Below are 24,742 nucleotides of genomic sequence, written 5' to 3' on the forward strand. Positions count from 1 at the left end.
AGACATACTTCAGGCGGCACGCAATATGGGGACCATCACGTATGAAGAGCACCCTATACAACTATTCCTGGATCTATGCCCGGCCACATTAGGCTACCGCAGGGCTTTGAAACCCCTCACCCGGGCCCTGACGGCACAGAAGGTGAGATACCGGTGGACTTTCCCAACCGGCCTAACGGCCAACACACCTAGCGGTCCCATGCCGGTATGTAACCAACAAGACCTGCAGGATCTCACCGACGAGCTCCACCTGCCGCCCTTAAACATGGCATGGCCCGACCCGCTAGACTTCTACACTAGCCCACCCAGGCCGGCACAAGACACCCCACTGCCACGACGGAGAACCAGAACCAGAATGGAGATGGTACGACCAGCCGGTAACCCACGTTGAGTTCCGCCGCACCGGAGAGACTCTGAGCCCCACCGATCACGGTAACTGCCTGTAGACTATAATCTGCCCTGGGGCCTACTATACTGCAGCCCACTAAACACACCGAACTGCCGGACTCCCATTTTTGTCTCACTCTTGGGTGGGGGGCACGTACGGGGGGCTAGTCAACTCAGCGGCCTGTACATCACAAACGCCTATAATACACTCTACACACCGCACCGACTGGGGACATGCCCCTAGCCGGCCGGGCCGCCATTGGGGGAAGGGCACACTGCCACACTACCCGGCACGGGCCACGGAGACACGGAAACTTGGGACCGCTACACATCCTGAGACCGCCAGTACCGGAGGCACCGAGTCCTAGACGGAAGGCCCAACCTCTTCCAACAAATACGCTACTGGGACCTTGGGATGGGGGAGGGAGGGCAAGTGAGGGATACAGCCACCATACAAACACTTGCCACTTAGGCACAGGACCACAACACAACACCCCACCTAACACAACACGCCTCGGAGCTCACAGCCCCACACGACACACAAGGCCTGACACCTGGTTTGCACGACACACACAAACTTCAAGACACCCCACTCACACGATCACTACTATTCCAGGGGCTAGAGTACTCTTTGGGCAGGGCGGGTAGGGGGACATTAGAGGGGCCTTCCACGTGGGAGTTTTTGTTACCGCTACCGGTGCCCCCGCGAGGAGACGCCCCGTCTTCTTTTTTCTCTCTGAATCGGGACCCTGGAGAGGGACCGAGTATACCCGGGAGACATTTTGTAATAAGTAGGCCACGTTCCCACTTGGCCGGGGTGTTCAGAAAAAAGGTAAGGGGACTCGACCGGTCCGCCCAACACGGACGGGACGACTCCACCTCTGCCTACACCCGAGCCATTTACTCTGCATTTCATTGTTTATTGTTTGACTTGTGTTCATTTTGTCTTTGCAATTACTCCTAGGCACTAAAGTTCGGCTGCGGTGCCCGCGAGGGGACTCGGGGAGGGGCCCCACCAGAAACCACCTGCTCAGGTAACACTCTCCTCTCACACCCCTGGGATGCGCCTCCCCTGAGCCCACCCGGCACCTGGGACGCAACACGGCCCACGGACCCACCACCTACCCACCCCCACAACCCCCGACCGGAGAACCAATCAGGGCTACACCATGCAGACCCCGAAACCACCGACAAGGGCGGACATCAACATTCTCTCTATTAATGCTAAAGGCCTTAACCAACCCGAAAAACGATCACAGGCGCTCCGACAATTCCACAGCCAAAGAGCCCACATAGTATTCATACAGGAAACCCATTTCAAAGAGGGTCTGACCCCTAGACTGACTGACAAATGGTTCGCCCAATGCTTTCTTAGCAACAACCCTATAGGGAAGTCCAAAGGAACGGCTATACTTTTCCACAAATCCCTACACTTTGCACCTACAGCAACCCTGAAAGACGACTGGGGAAGATTTATATGTGTTAAGGGAACGATAGCCGACCGTACATACACGCTAGCCAACCTGTATGCCCCAAACACCGGACAACACCGCTTCATGACTAAGACGCTGAAAGCTATCATGGGGTTTACAGAAGGCTGTTTGATCCTGATGGGGAGACCTTAACGTAGCCCTACAACCGACCCTAGACACATCTGCGGGCACCTCGACGCTACCCCGACACGTGTTAGCCACCATCAACAAAACCCTTAGAGACCAACGCCTGATAGACTGCTGGAGAGCAACACACCCTGACGATAGAGATTTTACTTTCTACTCCAACCCAAACAAGACGTACTCTAGACTGGACTACTTTTTCATGCAACACTACTACCTGACGGATGTCAAGACGGTGAACATAGGCACCGCGACCTGGTCGGACCACGCACCACTTACCATGACGTTGACTTCGCCCCTCTACAAACCGACGTGCAGTAACTGGCGGCTAAACGAAGCCCTACTTAGCGACCTGATAGTGACCACGGAAACCCGAACCAATCTCACCCAAAACTTTGCAGACAACGCTACCCCTGACGTGACACCCCTCTGCGTGTGGGAGGCTCACAAATGCGTTATACGGGGTTACTTCATAGCCAAAGGCGCAGCCATGAAAAGGGAAAAGGCAGCTAGAATGGCGGCCATAATCGCGGACATACAGGTGGTGGAGGCCAGACCAGGGCCGGCGCCACCTGTAAGGCGACGTAGGCAGCCGCCTAGGGCGCAACTTATCAGGGGGCGCCGGATCCCTGTCCCTGCTGCGCCTCCTCATGCTGCGCCGCCTGAGCGCTTTAACAAGCCCCAGGCGGCGCAGCACTGCTGCATGGAGGGCGGCCGGGATTCAGTGACCGGCAGGAGGGAAGCGCAGAGCGCTCCCTCCTGCCGGTCTCTCCATGTAGCGTGGCCGGGCGGCGCGGAACCTGGGACAGGAACCTCTGTTTCCTGTACCCGGCCGCCGGCGAACTGAAGGGAAGCGCTCACTGAGTGAGCACTTCCTGTCAGTCCGCCGGCGGCCGGGTACAGGAAACAGAGGTTCCTGTCCCGGGTTCCGCGCCGCCCGGCCACGCTACATGGGCAGAAGGGGAGGGTAAGGACCACTATGGGAGGGGGGGGGGATAACGGACCACTGGGGGGGATAACGGACCACTAAGGGGGGGAGGGAATAACGGACCACTGGGGGGGGAATAACGGACCACTAGGGGGGGGAATAACGGACCACTAGGGGGGGTGGGAATAACGGACCACTAGGGGGGGGAATAACGGACCACTAGGGGTGGGGGATAATGGACCACTAGGGGAGGGGGGATAACGGACCACTAGGAGGGGATAAGGACCACTGGGAGTGGGAGGGAGAGGGGGGATAAGGACCACTGGGGGTGGGTAAGGACCAGGGGGGATGGTAAGGACCATGAGGGGGGGAAAGGACCACTAGGGGAGGGGAGGGAGGATAAGGACCACTGGGGGTGGGTAAGGACCAGGGGGGTAAGGACCACTGGGGGGAGGGGGGGATAAGGACCACTAGGGGACGGAGGGAGAGGGGGGATAAGGACCACTGGGGGTGGGTAAGGACCAGGGGGGTGGTAAGGACCATGAGGGGGGGAAAGGACCACTAGGGGAGGGGAGGGAGGATAAGGACCACTGGGGGTGGGTAAGGACCAGGGGGTAAGGACAAGGGGGGGTAAGGACCACTGGGGGGAGGGGTAAGGACCATGAGGGGGGGAAAGGACCACTAGGGGAGGGGAGGGAGGATAAGGACCACTAGGGGAGGGAGAGGGGGGATAAGGACCACTGGGGGTGGGTAAGGACCAGGGGGGGTAAGGATCATGAGGGGGGTTAAGGACCACTAGGGGAGGGGAGGGAGGATAAGGACCACTAGGGGAGGGAGGGGGTGGATAAGGACCACTGGGGTGGGTAAAGACCACTGGGGTGGGTAAGGACCACTGGGGTGGGTAAGGACCACTGGGGGGGGGGTAAGGACCCCGGGGGGGGTAAGGACCACTGGGGGGTAAGGACCACTGGGGGGGGGTAAGGACCATGAGGGGGCGGTAAGGACCACTAGCGGAGGGGAGGGAGGATAAGGACCACTAGGGGAGGGAGGGAGAGGGGGGTTAAGGACCACTAGGGGAGTGAGGGGGTGGATAAGGACCACTGGGGGTGGGTAAGGACCAGGGGGGTAAGGACCACTGGGGGGGGGTAAGGACCACTAGAGGAGGGGGAGGAAGGACCACTAGGGGAGGGGAGGGAGAAGGGAGGAAGGACCACTAGGGGAGGGGAGGGTAAGGACCACTGGGGGAGGGGGGTGAAGGAACACAGGGGGAACGGGGGTGGGAAGGTAAGGACCACTGAGGGAGGAGGAGGGGAGGTCCACTAGGTGTTTGGGAGAGGGAGGACCACTAAGGGGGGGAAGGACCACCAAAGGGGGGTAAGTAGGGAGGACTACTAAGGAGAGGGAAGGAGGGTAAGGACCACTAAGGGGGGGAGATTACCACTAAGGGGGTGGTGGGAGTAGGGGAAGGTCTACTAAGGGGTTTGGGAGAGGGAGGACCACTAAGGGGTTTGGGAGAGGGAGGACCACTAAGGGGGGGAGAGGGGAGTGAGAAGACCACCAAGGGGGGACTGCAGAGGGACAGAGGCCAAGGGAGAGCACTAAGTGACACACACACACATACACACACACAGAAACATACAATGCATTCCTACTCACACACAATACATCCCTTACGTTCTCTTACATAATTAATGCACCCCTTACAGACACACACTGGATTCAATTACATACACAGAAACAAACCTTGCACCCCTTACACACACACACACACAGAAACATACAATGCATTCCTTACACGCAAACACACACTACATCCCATATAAACACACTACATCCCTTACACAAATTGCACACATAAAAAATCCCCAACTCATGGATGGGCCATGTAGGTGGATTTATGGGTGGGCATTGTAGGCGTATGCCCCCTGGGGGCACAGACCTTGAGCTGTGTAAGGGGCCCTAAAAAATGGAGCTGCTTCCTGTTCGTTAATTGTTGTGAGCACTGTTAAAAACAGTCTCCAGAGAGCCTCTTCTACACCAGACCTGTGGAGCCAGACTGAGCCCATCATCAGCCTCTTGTCCTCATCTGGTGGTAAGTAGGCAACCCAATATATTATTAGTGGCACTAATCTCTAATTTACCTCACATTAAATAGATACTATAGTCACCAGAAGCACTACAGCATAATGTAGTGGTTCTGGTGTCTATAGCCTGTGCCTGTAGGCTTTTTAATGTAAACACACTGTCTTTTCAGATAAAAGACACTTTGTGAAGACTGGCGTTGGCCCATATGGCAGAGCATATGGGCGGGGCATTGTGATGTCACATGGTGGGCAGGACATATGGGGGGGCGGCAAAAATTTTTTGGCCTAGGGCGGAAAAAATCCTTGCACCAGCCCTGGGCCAGACACAAACCATCCAGTCTCCAAAGTGATGGGGCCAGAATACTGACACTGCGCAGGGAGCTGGCCTCCATCATGAACACGAACTACCAAAGGGCACACCTGCGCTCCAAAGCTTTCTTCCATACACACGCTAACAAATGCGGTGCCTTGTTGGCCAGCATGATTGCCAAGAAAAGGGCAGAATCATATATCCCTAAAATCCGCGACGGGGGCCTAAAACACCTCCCTGGAGACATGGCAGCGGCTATACGGGAATACTACGCGGGGCTCTACGCCATACACCCTGACAGGGAGCCACCGTGTTTGGGGGACGACCTGCCTGAGACCAGACAATATCTACACACACGCATTCACAAACGTCTCCCCCGAGACGCCACGAATGCCCTAGACGAACCGATCACACCGCACGAGCTTGCCTGGGCCATTAAAACGTCGAAACAGGGTAAATGCCCGGGCCCTGACGGCCTACCCACTAGGTACTATAAAAAATTTGCAGACGTATTATCCCCGCACCTCCTGACTGCCCTCCACGCCCTTCGAGACGGAACTAGACTACCCACACAGACTCTTCCGGACAATATTTCCCTAATCCCAAAATAAGGCAAAAACCCGGAATACTGTGCAAGCTACAGGCCCATCTCCCTGCTAAATTGTGACCTCAAACTCTTCACAAAAATTCTAGCCCGCAGACTACAAGACTACCTCCCTGACCTCATACATAGAGACCAAACAGGATTCACACCACAGAGGGAAGCTCGGGACAACACCATTCGCACACTTGACCTGATCCACACGGCACAGTTCAGAAAGGAAGGCCTTCTCTTGCTCTCCACAGACGCGGAGAAGGCCTTCGATCGTATAGACTGGGGCTTCATGCTAGGCCTGGGCCCACATATGATGTGTTGGATTAGGGCCCTGTACTCTACGCCAACAGCAAGGGTGTGTGTGAACGGGTCGTTCACGAACCCGTTCCCCATTCGGAATGGCACAAGACAGGGATGCCCTCTGTCCCCCCTACTGTTTGTGCTGGCACTAGAGCCTTTCCTTAACTCAATCCGAGACAACCCGACCATTCGAGGACTGCAAGTAGGGCAGACGAGACACGTAGTGGCCGCCTTTGCGGATGATCTGCTGTTCTATGTCACCCAGCCCGAAACATCCATGCCCGCAATCACTCTACGGTCAGCTCTCTAACTTCAAAATCAACCTCACGAAGTCCTCAGTGCTGAATGTCTCGATCCCCCCCAGCAGAACAGATGCCCTGAAACACACACTCCCATTTCAATGGTCAGACACTACCATAAAATATCTAGGCACCAACATACCGAGGGACCTGACACACCTCTACGCCACTAACTTCCAACCCATCCTGACCACTATACGCAGGGACCTGGAGGAATGGACCAAGGTCCATCTCTCCTGGTTTGGCCGTATTGGAGTACTGAAGAGGAACATCCTTCCCAGGGTGCTCTACCTGTTCCAGACGCTCCCAATCCACATACCCGAGGCTTTTTTCTCAACAGTGCGCTCCATGGCCCTCAGGTTTACATGGCACAACCTGCAGGCACGGGTCAAACAAGACACACTCACGCTACCCAAGTGGAAGGGGGGCCTGGCCCTCCCAGACTTCCAGGTCTACTATAAAGCAACACACCTCCAGAGGATAGTAGAATGGTCCAAAACAGGGGTCCACAAGCTGTGGAAGGAAGTAGAGTCAGACCAGATAACCAGGCTGATAGGGCTCCTACCATGGCTAGACCACCACCAGGGTAGACAGCTGGCTAACTCACACCCCCTAATTAGAGCAACCCTACTGATCTGGCACAAACTGGGGACGTCCTCCTCCCTCACCACGCCCATTTCCCCACTCCTCCCCCTGACCCACAACGATGCCTTCCCACCCGGACTAGACGCTGGCCCGTTCCAAAATATGCTGGGAAAACCGCTACCCAGACTCTGCCATGCCACCACAAACGGCACGGTACGGACGCTTGAGTCCCTGATGCCCGCGGAGAGACCGACGTTCATGACGCAGTTCAAGTATAGGCAACTACTAGACTACCTGCTAACCACCACCAGAGACGCCCGCGCCCACAGGCCACTCACGGACTTTGAAACGCTTTGCCAAGACCCAGACCCACTGGCCAGGGGGCTGTCCACCCTCTATGGCCTCCTCATGGAAGCGAAGAGGCTACCCCCACCGAGCTACATGGGTAAATGGGAAACGGACCTGGGGACCACACTTTCGCCAGCCCAATGGGAAAAGATCTGTACCCTTTCCCTTCACTGTGCGACATCCAGTGGCATACAGGAAACGGCATACAAAGTGCTATCCCGCTGGTACCGCACGCCCCAGGCCACCCATGCCTATGACCCCACCACCACCACTAACTGTTGGAGATGTGAGAAAGCACAGGGCACTTTCTTCCACATCTGGTGGACATGCCCCTTGATCCACCCCTACTGGGCAGCGATCCACGCGATTGTCACACGGTTCTCCGACACACCACCCCGACTGGACCCAGCAGTCTTCCTCCTGCACCACACCACCACCCGTAGCTCAACCTACAAAAAATCCTTGACGATCAGGATACTAAACACCGCCAAAAGCCTAATTCCACTGTATTGGAAACAACGAACCCCGCCACCTGTATCTGCCTGGTTCAGGCGCATGGAAGAGCTCAGGACGCTGGAGGAGCTTATCTCACACGCAGAGGGGAGAGAACAGTCATACATGACGACGTGGACACACTGGATACTGACCACAGCGAAACCCGACTTCCAAACACTCCTCAAGGACTGACCAGACATACAGAGGGGACAAAGACTGCACAGACGAGTGGGTGGGACAGGGACTGACCGCAACACAACGCACCTAGTACATCGAGCCACTAAACATAGCGACTGAGGATATGGACTTGGCCCTGACGGGGACAAGGGACCATCCAGACCCATAGGGCATTGGTAACACCTCCCCCCCCCCCCATTGTGGTCATGGTGCTGTGATTCCCTTTTGCCCTAGAATAATGCCCAGTTTTCAGAGGCCACGTACCCTGAACTTGAAAAGTTCTGAGGACATAGTTGACTGGCTAACAGGACACCCAATCTTCTACAGCTTCCGCTCGGAACCTTGACGCACCATCCTCCTCCAGCTTAGCTTCGGGCACCTCTCAAGAAACCACTCACCCGCCTGCCGCCACCACCAACACTAGCACCACAGCCGCTTCACTTCGTATGTCAGAGGAGTTATTTACACATCCGTTTGAAGAAATGAGTGATGCGCAACCATTATTGCCAGAGGATGTAGATAAAAGGGATATATCACAGGCAGGCAGCATTACACACATGGACGTATGGTGTGATGATGATGATGTTGTACCCGCTGCTGCTTCCTTTGCTGAGTTGTCAGATACAAGTGAAGCGGTTGATGATGATGATGCGTCCATGGATGTCACGTGGGTGCCCGCTCGGCAAGAAGAAGAACAGGGCGAAAGTTCAGATGGGGAGACAGAGAGGAGGAGACGAGTTGGAAGCAGGGGGAGGTCGTCGCAAGGAGCAAGTGGAACAGTCAGACAGCATGCATCGGCACCCGGGGTCAGCCCGACAGCACGCCAATCAACGCATGCTGTGTCCACCACCAGAATGCCGTCATTGCAGAGCTCAGCAGTTTTTTCTGTGTCTGCCTCTGACAACAGCGATGCCATTTGCAACCTGTGCCAAAAGAAACGGAGTCGTGGGAAGTACCCGGACTAAATTTATTTTCACAAAAGGCAATCCCCAACCTGTACTCGATTGTGCAAAAGGAAGTAATGGCATGTCTGGCACACAGTGTTGGGGCAAGGGTCCATCTGACCACTGATACCTGGTCTGCAAAGCATGGTCAGGGCAGGTATATCACCTACACTGCGCATTGGGTAAACCTGCTGACGGCTGCCAAGCATGGAATGCGTGGCTCTGCAGAGGAGTTGGTGACACCGCCACGACTTGCAGGCACACCTGCTGCCACCTCCTCTACTCCTCCTACTCCATCCTCTTCCATAACCTCCTCGGTTGAGTCCTCTTCTGCTGCTGCATCTTGCTCCACATCAACGGCACACCCACAGCTCCCCAGGTACTATTCCACATCCCGGATACGGCAGTGTCACGCCGTCTTGGGTTTGACTTGCTTGAAAGCAGAGAGTCACACCGGACAAGCACTCCTGTCCGCCCTGAACGCACAGGTGGAAAAGTGTCTGACTCCGCAGCAACTGAATATCGGCAAAGTGGTTTGTGACAACGGAACAAATTTGTTGGCGGCATTGAAGTTGGGCAAGTTGACACATGTGCCGTGCATGGCACATGTGTGTAATCTGATCGTACAACGCTTTGTGCATAAGTACACTGGCTTACAGGACGTCCTGAAGCAGGCCAGGAAGGTGTGTGGCCATTTCAGGCATTCCTACACGGCCATGGCGCACTTTGCACATATCCAGCGGCAAAACAACATGCCAGTGAGGCGCTTGATTTGCGACAGCCCGACACGTTGGAATTCAACACTCCTAATGTTCGACGGCCTGCTCTAACAAGAAAAAGCCGTTAATGAATATTTGTATGACTGGGGTGCTAGGACAGCCTCTGGGGAGCTGGGAATTTTTTTGCCACGTTACTGGACGCTCATGCGCAATGCCTGTAGGCTCATGCGTCCTTTTGAGGAGGTGACAAACCTAGTCAGTCGAACCGAAGGCACCATCAGTGACATCATACCATTTGTTTTCTTCCTGGAGCGTGGCCTGCAAATAGTGCTGGATCAGGCCGTAGATCAGCGTGAAGAGGAAGAGGAAGAGTTGTGGTCACCATCACCACCAGAAACAGCCTTATCAGCATCGCTTGCTGGACCTGCGGCAACGCTGGAAGAGGATTGGGAGGAAGAGGAGTCAGAGGAGGAATGTGGCTTTGTGGAGGAGGAGGAAGACCAACCACAACAGGCATCCCAGGGTGCTCGTTGTCACCTATCTGGTACCTGTGGTGTTGTACGTGGCTGGGGGGAAGAACATACCTTCATTGAGATCACTGAGGAGGAGGAAAGGGAAATGATTAGCTTCCAACCTTGTGCAAATGGGGTCTTTCATGCTGTCGTGCCTGTTGAGGGACCCTCGTATAAAAAGGCTGAAGGAGAACGACCTGTACTGGGTGTCCACGCTACTAGACCCCCGGTATAAGCAGAAAGTGGCGGAAATGTTACCAAATTACAACAAGTCGGAAAGGATGCAGCATTTGCAAAATGAATTAAAAAGTATGCTTTACACAGCGTATAAGGGTGATGTCACAGCACAACGGGAATCTAACAGGGGAAGAGGTAAAAGTCATCCTCCTCCTCCCACGACCACGCCGGCAAGGACAGGACGCTTCAAAGACGTGTTGTTGATGGAGGACCTGCAGAGGTTTTTAAGTCCTATGCATCGCCACAGCCCTTCGGGATCCAACCTCAGAGAACGACTCGACCGACAGGTAGCAGACTACCTTGCCTTAACTGCAGATATCAACACTCTGAGGAGCGATGAACCCTTTGACTACTGGGTGTGCAGGTTTGACCTGTGGCCTGAGCTATCCCAATTTGCGATAGAACTTCTGGCCTGCCCCGCTTCAAGTGTCCTGTCAGAAAGGACCTCCAGTGCAGCAGGAGGTATTGTCACTGAGAAGAGAAGTCGCCTAGGTCAAAAAAGTCTAGATTACCTCACCTTTATTAAGATGAATAAGGGATGGATCCCGAAGGGACTGACAGTGGGCGATACATTCGACTAAAAAAGGCCTGATGAGGGGGACTACTTAACACACCACTCCTATCTGGTGGCACATTAGATTGCACGCGCAGTGCCCCAAATTTGAAGTAGGAGGACCGACCAAGCATGTTTTTCCATCTCCCACTTCCTAAAATCGATGCCTTATATACACGTCCCCTGATAGGGGACGTAACAGGGATTAAACTGATAAGAATAGTACTACTTAACACACCACTCCTATCTGGTGGCACATTAGATTGCACGCGCAGTGCCCCAAATTTGAAGTACGAGTGATACCGGAGAAACTGACGGAAGCCAAGCACAGAGAGATGGACACAGGTTTCTTCAGGAAGGAAGAGATTCTTTACTCGGTTCACCGATCGGGACTCAGAGGGACTAATGTCACCAAAATACAACAAGTTCTGAGCCCCGGACAATAGTGCAGGCTCCTTATATAGGCACATAACTCCTCCCATATTATGCTCCACCCGCACATTCTCTTAACCAATCAAAACAAATAAGAATTAACTTCCTGCTTGACCGCATGGCTTGTCCAGCACAATGGAGGAGGGGAATACTACATCCGGTATTCTTGCACATGCTCCGTACACTACTGATCGTATCTTTGCCACGTGCAACCAACCGACCGATACGTCAGCATATGCACGTACGCATGCCACGTGGTAATCTCGGCCTACTAAATTTATTTTTACCGAGATTCCACCACATTCCCCCCTTTGATGCCTCTGATAGTTCATAATTACTTGAGGCATCACTTAACCTTGGTTTGCATACACCTCAGGTTACCATGAGTCAGACCAGACTTTTCTATGATGTGAATCCCTCAACACTCCTCTTCCTGCATTGGTTCTCCCTGATTTAGAGCCTCATATTTATATATGGCCATTATCTGTGCTGCAGCCTTCCTTTCTGCTATATTTTCTATCAGGCTCTGCACAGACCTAACTACTAAAGGAATAAGACATGGCAGGAGTAGACACAACATTAAAATCAGTATGACTCCTCCTACCAATGCCTTAAGCCCTCCAAACTGCTCATACCAGTTACCAAACCAACTACTTGGATTATACCCTTTCCATACCTGAGTAGGCACATGCGCTAGTTTAACCATATGGCTAGTAAGCTCAGCTATTGCTTGCCCTTCGTCATCTATTTGAAGACAGCAATTGCTCAGGTTAAACTTCCCACATACACCTCCCTCTACTGCCAATAAGTAATCCAAGGCTAATCTATTTTGGTACACTGCTGTCCTCATCCTGGTATTATGCTTTGCTAGAAGATTGAGCGCTTGTGAGGTCTCATTAGTAATTATCTCAACCACCGCCTGTAACCTTATAATGCGGTTGAGCATATAAATTGGGGTTCTATATCCGAAAGTACCATCCTCTGCCCAAGTGGCTGGCCCATAATAATCTATAATACGCTGGGGAGGCCATTCATCATCTTCCCAGGTGCCTATCTCTATAGGTCCTCTTTTCTTCCTATGATTCACATCATACACTTTAACTCCCAAAGTCTCACCTGTTTCAATAGGTAACAAGAAGAAGGATGGTTTGAGCATACCTAACACACATGCCCCTTCCCAGTCCTGTGGCAACTCCGAATAGGCCTTCTTATCACAGATCCAGTACAAATTTGCTGGGGCTTTCCAACTAGATGTGATGGATAAGTCAAACCATACGTCCTTTAAATTGGCATATCTTGCAAATGGGTTAGATGGTTCTGAGACATTTGAAGCCGACCACCAAGTTGTATTCTTTGTATCATCATCATAAGCTTTTTGCCCTAGACAAGTTAATTCTCCTACAGAAGTATTAAACATCATTCCTTTCCTTGCTATGCAAACATAACCTATGATGGAGGTTTTCAATCTCCACTCAGATTTACCTCTAACACTCATCTGATAATCGGCTTGTGAAGATATTAATTGTTCAACTGTCTCAGAACCGGACATTACCTCCTTTGCTTCCCAAGGCCATTAGTCTCCCATGTTAGTAACTCCACACACATAGCAGTTGGTTACATTAAGACTACCAGCAATACTCTCAGCTAAATCTATGAACAGGTTTTTAGCGTTATGGGGAATCTTATTGTCTACACTCATCTCTTCATAAAAGGAATGGAATACCTGATGAGTTTGGGAGGTTACAGTATCGGTTTCTATCCCTATAAACAATATTGTCCCAGGGTCTAAACCCGTCCCATATATTTGAAACCCAAATAAGTTACTATATTTATCTAAGAATTGGTCAGGATTATTTATAAGAATATGGACTGGATTGCATTCCATAGACTTACAGTATGGATTGGTAGGCAACTTAGTAACAATCATATCCTTGTCTGCTGTCTGTCCCCAAGTTGCCCACCCCACACAAGACCAATATGGGCAAAAATTATATTCTCTATTTGGGCATCTTGGACTCACATACTTATTTTTACTACTGGGACAAATATATTTATCATTAGACCCATACGTTCTCTCCCATCTAAGATCCCCACATACATTCCACGGCTTTCTACCACTTGATATCGCTTTACATGCATCAAATAGCAGAACACCCGAAGAATGTATGGATTCTAACACTGTTTTATTTATTAGGGTCCCCTGAGGATCTCCATTCCTGAGGGTCACCCAGATTGTACGGGGTTGATACTCCGGATTGAAGCACTTAGGTTCTCCTACTCCTAAATGGCATACACTATACTCTACATTTAAGTATCTACACCTAGACACATCACCTTTACACTCATATTGCGAATGCCAAATTAGGGTCTGGGAAATATGATTACCTGTACTTGTAGTCTTAATGCAAACCTCACAGCTAGGAGTGTCGGTACCTCTACCTTCCTGAACATAAAAAGACATATAAATAAACATTATCATAAGCACATCTTTCATCGGCTGCATCCTCAGTCTTCGTCCGTGCGATGGCACCTCAGCTTCCAGGATGTAAGGGCTGCAGGGAATGGAGTTCTGCTCATCTTCACAGGGGTCCCTTCGAGACTTTCCTGACTTTTAATAACACGTTGGTGAGCGGACAAGCGTTATTATGGCCGTCTAAACACTCACTTACCAATCTCTGAAACAATAAAATTTGTAATCCACAAGGTTTCCTCGTCACTCCGACTGAGTCGTGCGCTTTAACCGGATCTTGCAGGGATTCTCTGGATCTGGTGTAACTTGCCAAGAATCTACTGCTGCTGGTTTAACCCTGGAGTGATGAATCCACGGAGTCACTTCGGCCACTTTTATCGCTGTAGGGGTAGACAAAAGAACAACATAAGGACCCCTCCACTTAGGCCCTAACGGTATATTATTCCACTCTTTAATCCACACTTGGTCTCCTGGATGGTAACTATGAACAGGGGGATAAATATTCACAGGTAATCTATCTTGTACCCATTTCTGTACCTCCTCCATAGTCTTACCCAACTCTACAACCTGCTGCCGGGTAATTCCTTCTCCCAACTGACACAAATCCCCCCTTAAGTTACCAAGTACGGGAGGTGGACGCCCATACATGATTTCAAAAGGAGAGAGACCCATCCTTCTGGTAGGTGTACTGCGAATTCGCAACAGAGCTATAGGCAAAAGAACGTTCCACTTAAGCTGAGTTTCCTGACACATTTTTGCCAACTGATTCTTAATAGTTCTATTCATTCTTTCTACTTTACCAGAACTCTTAGGTCTATATGCTGTATGAAGTCTCCACTTTATACCAAGCATATGAGTCAGTTGTTGTAGGCACTGATGAACAAAGGCTGGACCATTGTCCGATCCTATAGAGCAGGGTAGTCCATATCGGGACATTATTTCTCGTAGCAGGAATCTCACAACTTCTCCTGCTTTCTCTGTACGAGTAGGACATGCTTCTACCCAGCCTGAATAGGTGCACACAACTACTAGTAGGTAGCGATGTCCACCAGATTTAGGCATAACTGTATAGTCAATTTGTAGATCGGACATAGGGAGTCCCCCCATATACTGAACTCCTGGTGGTTTTACTGGTCCTTGCCTTGCATTATTTTTAGCACATGTTACACATCTTCGTACAATGGCTTGAGTTAAGTTGGACAATATTGGTATGTAGAAATGTTTTCTGAGAGATTCTTCTGTACTATCTCTTCCAGAATGTGTCCCGTTGTGATAGTTTTGGACAATTTCTACCGCTAGTGATGCTGGAATAACTATTCTCCCATCTTCTAACTGATACCATTTGTTCTCCAGGTACTTTCCAGGTTCAGTCTTTAACCACCCCTCTTCTTGAGCTGTATAAACTGGAGTCCATTGAGACAGTGGAGTCGGTATAAGAGCAGCTATATGTTCCACATATTCCTGTCTTCCTGATTCAGCGGCACGCTTAGCTGCATTATCTGCCATCCGGTTTTCTTTAGTTACATCACCATCTCCTCTCAGATGCGCTCGACAATGTATAATACCGACTTCTTTCGGTTCCCATACTGCTTCCAATAATTGTAGTATTTCAGCTGCGTACTTGATTTCTTTGCCCTCTGAATTCAATAGTCCTCTTTCTTTATACACGGACGCATACTTGGAGTCCGTGTAGATGTTCACTCTTAAACCTTCAGCCAATTGTAATGCTCGTGTTAGTGCTATCAATTCTGCCTTTTGTGCTGATGTTCCTTTTGACAGTGGCCGAGCTTCTATCACCTTGTCTATCGTTGTTACTGCATATCCTGCATAGCGAATACCTTCTTTCACATAACTACTGCCTTCTGTATAATATTGGACATCAGGGTTCTGGATGGGAAAATCACGAAGATCTGGTCTACTTGAAAATACTTCATCCATCACCTCCAAACAATCGTGTTGACTTTCAGTAGGTTGCGGCAAAAGGGTAGCTGGATTTAAGGTATTGACAGTCTCTAAATGCACTCTTGGGTTTTCACACAACATTGCTTGATACTTGGTCATACGGCTGTTACTGAACCAATGATTACCTTTGTAATCCAACAACGTCTGTACTGCGTGTGGGACTCGTACATAAAGTTCTTGACCCAGAGTGAGTTTATCGGCTTCAGCTACCAGCAGGGCGGCTGCAGCTACGGCTCTTAGACAAGGTGGAAGACCACTGGCCACTGCATCCAATTGCTTAGACATATAGGCAACAGGTCTTTGCCATGATCCCAAGTACTGTGTCAATACTCCCACAGCCATTCTTCTTTGCTCATGTACATATAAGTAGAATGGTCGTGTGTGATCAGGTAGACCTAATGCTGGGGCACTCATCAAAGCCTTCTGCCCCCAAGAATTCTCGCACTTGTCTTCTATTCTTGGGTATTGGTATTTGGCACACAGCTTCTTTTCTCTCTGGCCCCATTATTCTTTGACCTTCAGAGATATGGAATCCCAGATATTTGACAGTTGGCAGACACAACTGAGCCTTCTTCCTAGACACCTTGTATCCTGCCTTCCAGAGAATGTGTAGTAGATCGTGCGTTGCTTGCTGACATATTTCTCTTGTGGTACAATACAATATACACACTACTATGGACAGTAACCGTAGTGAAATGTATAAAAGTACTTAACTTAATTGTAATACAGCCTCCCAAGATCGCTACCCAGAGAAGACGACCTTTTCATACAAAGATAACCAAAAAACAACACAGAACTTCGGGATACGGCTGGAAGTTAATCTAAAGGAACATAAAAAATGCAACAATAGTGAAGCACAGTTCTGATGACCACCTCCTATTATCTAGAAGAATCTGCCAATATACTGGGGGATAAAAGTACTTACACCATTCTAACCAATGACCCCACCTTCCGTTTTAATACGGAACTTAAAATACTTTTAGATCAGGCATAGACCAATGGGATCATTTCTCAAAAAAATCTTGAATTTTTGTTCCAAAAGAACCCTGTCATACCAATTTTTTATTTTCTCCCCAAAACACACAAGCGCCTCCCTAATCCACCAGGGCGCCCCATTATCAGTGGAGTAAATTCACTAACAGCCAATCTATCCGCTTACGTGGATTCATTTTTACAAAAGTACGCGCAGGGAGCACCTTCCTATGTGCGGGACACGAAATCCTTCTTACAAGAGCTGGAATGCATCGAATGGAATCCGGAATACAGTTGGGCCACATTGGATGTGACCTCTCTGTATACTGTGATCAGCCACCATTTGGGGTTGGAGTCAGTCGACCACTATATGTCCAGAGATAATACATTATCTACAGGCCATAGAGAGTTCATTTTGTCTTCAGTTCAATTTATTTTGGATCACAATTATTTTTTCTTTAATGGTGATTATTATTTACAAATCACTGGGACAGCCATGGGTACCAGGTTCGCCCCCTGCTATGCCAACACCTACATGAGAAGATGGGAAGAACTTTTCGTGTGGTCTGGGCATGGCTGGAGGGAGAACCTGGTCCTATGGCGGCGATATATCGATGATGTTATTATTATTTGGAAGGGGTCTTCAGTTGATTTTCAAGATTTTGTTCAATACCTGAATGGGAACCAGTACAATTTGGTTTTCACTCCAGAATGGAATAAATATGAAATCCATTTTTTGGACCTTGTCCTTTTTTGTGATCAAGAAAAAATACAGACAAGGTGTTTCTTCAAACCTACAGATGGTAACGGCTACGTACACCAACGAAGCTGTCACCACAAACCATGGCTACGTGGTATAGCCAGGAGCCAGTTCACACGTGTCAGACGAAATTGTTCTAACCTTCAGGATTTCAAGACACAATCATCATATATTAAGAAAAAACTTACCGATAGGGGCTACAATAAAAATTCTCTGGATAGAGAAATCCGTTCTATTAGCTCAGTGCAGCGTAGTTCTTTGTTAGAAGACAAAAGTAGGGTGAATGAAAACCAAAACTTTAAATCATCTTTCATAACCCAATATAATACTGATCATCATAAAATTAAAAAAAGTCTACAGGAATTCTGGCCCATTCTACTCCAGGACCCAGTTTTAGGAGAGTCTCTATCAGACCGCCCTATGGTGATCTACAAAAAGAATACGAATTTTAAGAATCTATTGGCTCCCAGCTATGCCATTAAACATCCTAATACCCATTTTTCTTCGACCATTGGCTTTTTTAGAGGCTGTGGAACCTGTAAAGCCTGCACCATCACATCATCACTTAAAACCAAGGCCTTTCATAGTAACATCACAGGGGAAACATTTAAGGTGAAATCTGAAATTAGTTGCCACACGGACTATGTGGTTTATCTACTACAATGTCCGTGTGGCAAACAGTACGTTGGACGGACAAAGAGGATTCTAAAGGTTAGAATACTTGAACATCTAAATAACATCAAGAAAAAAATCCCAACTCATTCAGTTTCGGCCCACTGTTCCAATTGTCCATCATTTTCTTTCCAGGAATTTAGTTTTATGGGCATTGAAAGAGTTTTTCCATTCTGGCGAGGGGGTGATAGAATCCAGAAGTTATCCCAGAGGGAAACCTTCTGGATACACAAGTTGAAAACCCTAGAGCCTAAGGGTCTCAACATTGGTATTGACTTGGTTTGTTTTCTGGATTAAGTTTTTTATGTATCTTATTTTATTGGGTTTCTGTTATTTTCTAATATATATATTCTTTTTCTATATGGGATATGTGGACGAACATGCACAATTAGACTGTTCATCACGTATATTAGTCAAAATCGTATTAGGGAGTATTAATTTGTTATACTCTGCAATTAGGTAGGAATTCTAAAAATATTACTCTACTTATATTTGATAATAAAATGCTAGGAAATAACCCCATTATTTGGGACATTAGATATATGTGTAACTCCACCCAATATTGGAGATTTTTTTTCTATAGGAACATCACAAAATCTAAAAATATGCACTAATTTTAAAATTAACTATCATTAAATCACTTTTGTGGCACCAATCACATCTCAATAAATCAGTGGATATTGATTTGGGATATTAAATATATATATAACTCCACTTAATATTGGAGATTTTTTCCATAGGTAGATCATAAAATTGATTAAAACGTACTATAACTCCATCTTATACTGGAGATTTTTTTGGGTACATTACAAAATTGACCTAAATTGATTAAAATATAAAAATATATTATTCACAAAAAATAAAATATATTATTCACAAAATTTATTATTCTTAAAATTTATTCTTACGACATTGATCACATATTAACAAATCAATGAATATGAATATATATACTATATAGTCCAGTTGTGCATGTTACACTTTGTATATATGTTTTTTCCTGTTAAGTCCATATACACCATAAAATTTTTTTTTATTTTGTTCATCTTTCACTTTAAGAAATAGTGTGTGTCACTGTTCAACATAGCAGACAATAAGCGATTGATTATGCAAACAATTGTTACTAATCTCACAAAAATATGCAATCAATAAGGTTATTAATATTATTTTCTCTTCAGTAGATAGAATATATTGTTTTTTCCGGTTATATATTTGTGCTGAATTATAACGAAGGTGGAACGCATATGAACCGCTGGTGGAACGCAAATGGAACGCAAGTGGAACGCGGAAGTGCGGTTCAATTCCCACTTCCGGTTCCGGTTAGCCGAACGCGCCAAAATTTGATTACAGCAATATGAAGGAGATAGAAAGCAGCTGTCCAGCTCCCTCATGGAACCTATCAAGCAACGGATACTGGACACCACCCACGGAACCACCAATGGACATAGGGAGTAGCCCTATTTAAAGAGGACTCGGGGATGGGGGGAATAGGATGTATTTTTCACATGCTGTAATTGCATATTGATTTTACTTTATTCTGTATACGGTCCCTGATGAAGTTCTTTGCAGAACGAAACGCGTAGGACCATACCGTTTTTTCTTTTTAATATATTTTATATTGATGGTGATTATTCACTTTTAATCAATAAAAAACATCGTTTTCTACCATTACCCGTTTGGAGTCCTGAGCATCATTAAGGAAGCCGATAACGGAGCCAAGGGATTACCAACCCCCCAATCCATCTAGGGGAGGCACCCTATGAGCGATATATTCTACTCTATTCTGTGAGTGCATTTGTATTCAGCGCAAAAAAACGTGTTAACTGTGCTTCACTATTGTTGCATTTTTTATGTTCCTTTAGATTAACTTCCAGCCGTATCCCGAAGTTCTGTGTTGTTTTTTGGTTATATTTCTCTTGTGACTGCGGCTATCAACAAGTCATCTACATATTGTAATAATACACACTCTCCTGGGATGGACTTGAAATCCAGTAAGTCTTGACTTAGAGCTGAACCAAATAGGGTAGGTGAATTTTTAAACCCTTGGGGCAGTCTTGTCCAAGTCATCTGGCGTTTCGAGCCCGTTACAGCATTTTCCCATTGGAAAGCGAAGATACATTGGCTTTCTGCGGCAATTCAGAGACAAAAGAAGGCATCTTTGAGGTCTAAGACTGTAAAATAGGTAGCCCCGCCCGGAATTAAAGCAAGCAGGTTATACGGATTGGGCACAACTGGATGTATACTGACAACCGCATCATTGACTGCTCTCAAGTCCTGCACAGGGCGATACTCATCTGTACCGGGCTTTTGAACAGGCAGCAATGGGGTGTTCCAGGGGGAAGTACAGATTTTTAGGATACCATACCGTATGAACTTATCCAGATAAGATTGAATATTCTTCTTAGCCTTCTGCGGGATATGATATTGCCGTAGGCTCACTGGATAAACCCCAAGTTTTAGTTCAATTCGAATGGGTGGAATATTGCGGGCCAGTCCTGGTGGGTTGTTCTCTGCCCAAACTCCTGGTATGTTGAATAAGGATTCATCACTCTTAGGGTTTTGGCTAGTCAACGCTGTATAAAGTCGCCACTCTTCTTCCTTTGGTACAGATAATGTCATAATACCTGAAGGTCCATTAAACTTTAAGGATGTTGTTCCATTTGGTAGGAACGTTATCTGCGCTTGTAATTTTGATAGCAAATCACGTCCCAGCAATTGGACTGGACATTCAGGCATATAAAGGAATTGTATGTTTCACTACGTGGCCTCCCAATGCACATTGTCGACTTTTAAGAACCGGTTTTGCAGCACTTCTTCCAGTTGCTCCTATTACGGTAATAGTTCTTCCAGATGGAGGAGCAACCAGATCAGTCACCACCGAATGTTCAGCACCAGTATCAATCATGAATGCACTCCTTTTTCCCCCTATTGATACTTCGACCATAGGCTCCGCTCGACCAAGGGGGATGGAGCCCGGTCGGTATCAATAGTCATCCATGACCGTGTCAGCCAATCCTACAAAGTCCCTATCTTCTCTATCGCGGGACCTTTGCGCTGCAGGATAATATCTGTCTTCCCTAACACTACCTCTGTCATTACCATTACTCCCTCTGGGACCTCCTCTACCTCTCGCTCTACCTCTAAAGTTTCCATATCCTGCCCTGGGTGGGTCTCTCTCATACTGCTCTCTTTTTGGACACTCGCTTCTCCAATGCCCTTCTTCTCTACAGTAAGCACACTGATTCCTACTCAGGGGTTCCCTATTCCACTTGCTATCGCCTCTATCCGGGCCCCGTCTATCTACACCTGCGATCGCTACCGCTAGCATATCCGCCTTTTTACGCATCTTGCACTCTTCCTCTTTCTTACTCTCTGATTCCCTGTTCATGTAAACCTTATTAGCTACCTCCATTAGTTGGGTGATGGACATTCCTACGAACCCTTCTAACTTTTGTAGCTTGCGCTTTATGTCTCCGTAGGCTTGGCTGACAAAGGCAGAGTTTATCATTCGGGAATTCTCAGGGGCTTCCGGATTAAAGGGGGTATACAAGCGGTATGCCTCCAATAATCGGTCATAAAAGACACTAGGCGCTTCATCACTTTTCTGTATCACCTCAGCCGTCCTAGACATATTTATGGCTTTCTTGCCTCCGGCTTTCATGCCAGCAATTATAGCGTCTCTATAGGCTCTTAAATGAACCATGTCTGCGCCATTAACATCCCATTCGGGATCAGCATTAGGATAATGAGTTGCGGCCCATGCTGCTGGATTAGCTTGATTTAATGTACGAGCTTCTTCTTCCAGCGCTTTAATGGCCGCTTGGTTTATCCTAGTCCTCTCCTCGTTGTTAAACAATGTCATTAATAATTGCTGGCAATCAGCCCTAGTTGGATTGTGCGTCTGGACTATCGAGGTGAACAGGTCGGTCATGGCTTGTGGTTTGTCAGTATACGAGGAATTATGGGTTTTCCAATTCAAGAGATCGGTAGTTGTGAATGGGACATATACGAAGATTGAGTCAGCATACACCATTTGACCTAAATCATTAAGGTATGCTGACCCGGGAGTCAAACGAAGTGGCATCTGATAATTTTTAGGTTTTTGGGTACTGGTCAGTTGTCGGGTTAGTACAGGGCTTCGTTGAGGGGCGTCAGTTAGGGGTTCCGGTCGAGGGGTAGTAAGGCATGGGGATGTGGAAGCTTTATTGTGGGGAAGGTCGGTGAATAGAATATTCCGAGCCGGGCTAGAGGAAGCCTGACCGGAAGCTTGAAATGGCGCCAAATTAGGATATGTGGGTTTAACGGGGGTTGGTACCGGAAGGGGGGGTTTAGTAATGAGGGGGATGGACTCTGAGCTAGAGGAGGAAGCGGATGGGGACAACGGGGGAAGGGGTGTAGAACTTCCTGTATCACTTCCCCTTGAGGAGAAGTAAGGGGGCGGCATAGGGATCTCGGACTCAGGGGGCGTGTCCAAAATGGGCGTAACCATGGCCCTAGTGGACAAACGAGTCCTGGCCACCATGAGGCGACATTGCTCCTCGTGGCATATTCGGATCCATCTTGGCGAGTCGTTTACGGCCTGTCTCCAACAATCAATGTATGGAAACTGTCCGTAAAGTTCAGGCCTACCTGATACAGCCACGTGTACACGCTGTACCAGATTTGGATCCAAACTGCCACGTGGCGGCCATGCGGCAACCAAAGTAGGCCATTCCCTAGTACACAAAGTGATCAAACGTGCAGGAGACATTTTAACCTCAAAATCACATACTGTAAATCCCTTTTTAAAATTCTTTATCATACAACCTAAGGGATCTAAAATCGTCGACTCCGACGCACCCATACTTATCAATGGAGCGTCGTTTCCAACAAATACTACACACGCACTCTATTCAACGGTCACACCCGTTCCCTCGGCAACAGCACCACGTGGTACAGTTACCAAGTGAAACTTACACAATAAAAACACTCAGGGAATTCCCGTACACACACAGCTGTTACACCAGTCACTAAATAATAGATACTATGCCCTTTGGCGAAACTATACCGTCACCCACGCTATAATTCCTATATATGAATTACCCGTCTATAACATACCCCAGTAACATCGTCTTTACAAACAGTAGTTACAGTACAGTTAGCATAGGTCAAGTACAATTTAAGGTCACAATACAATTATTAGTGGTTATGGTGTTAGACATGCAATAGACGACAATTATTAGTATTCATATACAGTGTCAGTAAATATACAGGGTTATGGTACCGTGCACTATAATACAGCTACACACTATTAACACTCTCGCTAGACGGCAGAGCTCACGCTATCTAGCAAGATATACACGCTACTAAACAATCTTTAACACATATACAATCCCAACTAATCTATTGGCCAGTACCTTGATGGACTACCTAAAACTATCTACATCCGTTTTGGTTAGCCACACTGCCCAAGCACCACATATAGCGAACTAGAGGGCGGAATTTACAACAGAACCCTTTTAGTCTATCTACTCTATCAAAAGTCTAGTGGGTTCCAAATTTACACGCCTTCCCACTTAGCCAAGATAGGTTGAGAGCTAGCGGACCGAATTTACACAGACGCCGCTTAGTCTCCCGGTCCCTCCGACCTAGCGAACAAATTGCACACCCTAGAACGCTAGTCTAGACAAGACACCGGTGTCCGGCTAGAGCTATTTACACAGAACCCCGCCTGACTCCAAACCAAATTAAACGGTCTTACTAAAGAGCGTTCAATTGAGCGGTGCGCCTTCGCTCCTTCCCTCCGACAGAGGGGGCAGATTCCGTACACAAATAACCCCTTATGGGCCTACCGCACAATCGGTATACCCCTAGTGGGTCCGCCGTCTAGAACAGCGGTCGTCTTACCTCCTCGTTCCTGAACCTGAGTTCACACTCATCGACGGGGACACCCCAGCACTTACTACGTAGAGGCCGATGATCTCCTGGACAACAGACCAGTGGTGCCGAGACGAAGGGAGGTCCACGCAGAAGTTCAGGGGTGCAGCCGTAGAGAACGTGGGCAAAGATAGACCGTCTCACGCCTCTGCTTCTCAGCTACCGTTGAACGATGAGCTTCCCGGCCAATGCACCAAATGATACCGGAGAAACTGACGGAAGCCAAGCACAGAGAGATGGACACAGGTTTCTTCAGGAAGGAAGAGATTCTTTATTCGGTTCACTGATCGGGACTCAGAGGGACTAATGTCACCAAAATACAACAAGTTCTGAGCCCCGGACAATAGTGCAGGCTCCTTATATAGGCACATAACTCCTCCCATATTATGCTCCACCCGCACATTCTCTTAACCAATCAAAACAAATAAGAATTAACTTCCTGCCTGACCGCATGGCTTGTCCAGCACAA

The sequence above is a fragment of the Pelobates fuscus genome, chromosome 1 (genome assembly GCF_036172605.1).
Source record: "Pelobates fuscus isolate aPelFus1 chromosome 1, aPelFus1.pri, whole genome shotgun sequence".
NCBI lineage: Eukaryota > Metazoa > Chordata > Amphibia > Anura > Pelobatidae > Pelobates > Pelobates fuscus.